The sequence below is a fragment of the Sminthopsis crassicaudata genome, chromosome 5, assembly GCF_048593235.1.
Source record: "Sminthopsis crassicaudata isolate SCR6 chromosome 5, ASM4859323v1, whole genome shotgun sequence".
NCBI lineage: Eukaryota > Metazoa > Chordata > Mammalia > Dasyuromorphia > Dasyuridae > Sminthopsis > Sminthopsis crassicaudata.
Genome location: NC_133621.1, coordinates 272415394 through 272417927, shown reverse-complemented (window position 1 = coordinate 272417927; position 2534 = coordinate 272415394).

Below are 2534 nucleotides of genomic sequence, written 5' to 3'. Positions count from 1 at the left end.
TTCCCTTCTTATTCTTCACATTTTCTGCTTAGCTCTGGTCATTTCATCAAAAATAATTAAGAACCCCCCCCCATATCATTGAAGTATCTATCTTATCCCCTGAAAGAAAACGCTTAGCTTTGTTTTGTTGGCTACTTGATCATTAGCCATGGTCCAAACTCCTTTGCCCTACATATATCTTATTCCAGGCCTGGAAAGTTAATACTTGAAAGATCTTTCCTGAAGTTTTCCCAAAATATCTTCTGCTGGAAATTTGTTACACTCCAAATGTTTGTGGTTTCTATCACACTAAAACTCATTCAGAAACTTGATCTGGTGTTGATTCTGAGGAAAACCAGAAAGAGCTCAGCCAAAGACCAGTCTACTCTCCTCCGTCCGGGCTCCACCCCCAATATTAATTTTTTATTTCAGAGCTTAATACTAGAACATAGCTGAGCTTCTTATAAAATACAGGCATAAGATTTGAGCTTTATAATCTAAATCTTAGTCATTTCTAAAATTAATGTGAGGATAACTAAGTCTTCATGGACAGCTTATGGATCAAATTGAGGTTCTATTTAGCAGAAAGAGTTTGGTTAAGTAAATTATAGGCTATCTTGTGTTACCTAACCTAAAGTTTCACATGTCTTGAAAGGCAGACATTTTATTTTAACTTATTCTCTGTGCACGGTTTTGCAATTGACTATTCAGTGTGTTTATACATCCTGTCCCAGAAGTTTTTCTTACAATTGCAATTATTTTGACAATTTTAAAATTAATTCATTTGGGTCATCTTTTAAAAATGTTTTAAAATATTTAAAATTTTTAAAAAATATTTTTCTAGCAAAATCTCATCCTCCTAGAGGATCAACATTTAAATGAAAATAGCTAGAAAGGAAAGTAGAGTGATTTTTCCCTTTGGTTTTAGTAAAAAGTTAGGTAAACAAAATTAGGTAGTTGCACATGCCATATATAAAATTTGGGTGGAGAATTTTTTTTTAATTTTCAGTTGTCATTTGAATATGTCAGCCTACAATGTAAATCATCTAGTTTAGTGATGTTGACATTATTGCTACTGATGTTTGAGCTAGCTCTCACTATCTGTTCACTAATTAGGAATTACTTAGTAATGGCAAAAGAAAGTATAATTAGATCTATTGCATCAGAGAACCTCTGGACATGAATTGAACTGGAAAAACAATGCAACAAAAGCTTCTGTCATTCCACTCATTACAATTTTGCTATGAGGAGAAAAGGGAACAAGAAGAGTACTATCTCACCATCTCACTTGTGATAGCTTATATCATTTCCTCCTGCCCAAGGAGAAGCTTGCTCCTCCATCTTCTGTGGGGATTTACTTCATCCAACTGATGACTGTGCTGCTATATCTTTCTAAGGAAAGACCTCTGAGTGGTTTGTCATTTCCCTCTGTAGTGGATTAAGGCATATGTCACTTATTCTGAGTCATATAATAAGTACCTAAAGTTGGATTTAAATTTACATCTATTAGACTTCAGGCCCATCTAGTTGCTTTAAGAGTATGTTCTCGTTGGTCAGAATTAGATAGGCTTAAAATATTCACATCCAACTGCTAAACCAATTGGAATTGCTTAAAAAGATGAGGAGCTTACTTTGAGATTTTCCACTTCAGTTTTGTGTTTTTTAAAGAGGAGTGGCTAACACCTAGGGGTACCTGCTACTTTTTGCTACCATCTTAATCCATTAATAGAGGTGAGCAAGGAAGGAGAGAATGCAGCTAAACTGGATTAAAAGCAGAGTTTTAAGGAATTAGTATATGGTTGAACCATAGGAGAAACTGGCTCACTTTCATACCAAGGAGGTATAATCAAAGGAACAGTTTTCCCCTATAGGGTATTTGCTCATCAATTGCATAAACACAGGCTAAAAATAAAGGTGGATTCTTCAACTCAGCAGGTATTGGAGAAAGGGAACACTATCTACATTTTGATTTATTAGAGAATGTAATATCTCGGCTAGTTTTCTGGAGGTCTTCCAGAAGGTCCTTGGTCTCAACAGGATAGACAACATGAGAATGGACAAGAATGAGTCCAAAGTCTTTATTTCTTACACAGTCTGTGTCTGTCATAGTTCTGACCCAGTCTCCTCCAGCAGTCTTACAGTCTGCCAGTCTCAACTAGTCTTCCTCCCCTGAGTCTTTGTCTCCAGTTTAAATACCCCAGTATAGTTACATCATTACACTACTGAATATGTGTGAACTAGAGAACCGTTACATCATCATAGTAAGTACTAAGTATATATGTGAACTAGAGAACCATTATCAGTTCCACTGAGTTAGCACCTTGTTTCAAGTATTCTCCAGAGTTCCAGCTCTCTACAAGAGAAGGTTTCATATGCAAGACAAAAGACAAAACAAAAATGAAAAATGAAAAGAAAGTCCTGAGAAGGCAGAGAAAAGTGGTTACTAAGAGTCTCTGAAACTGGTGAAAGAAAGATGTCATGAGAAAGAGTAAAAACATGCCCAAAGCTAGAGCTGTAGAATCTGTATCCCATAAATGTAAATAAAATAGTAGCAT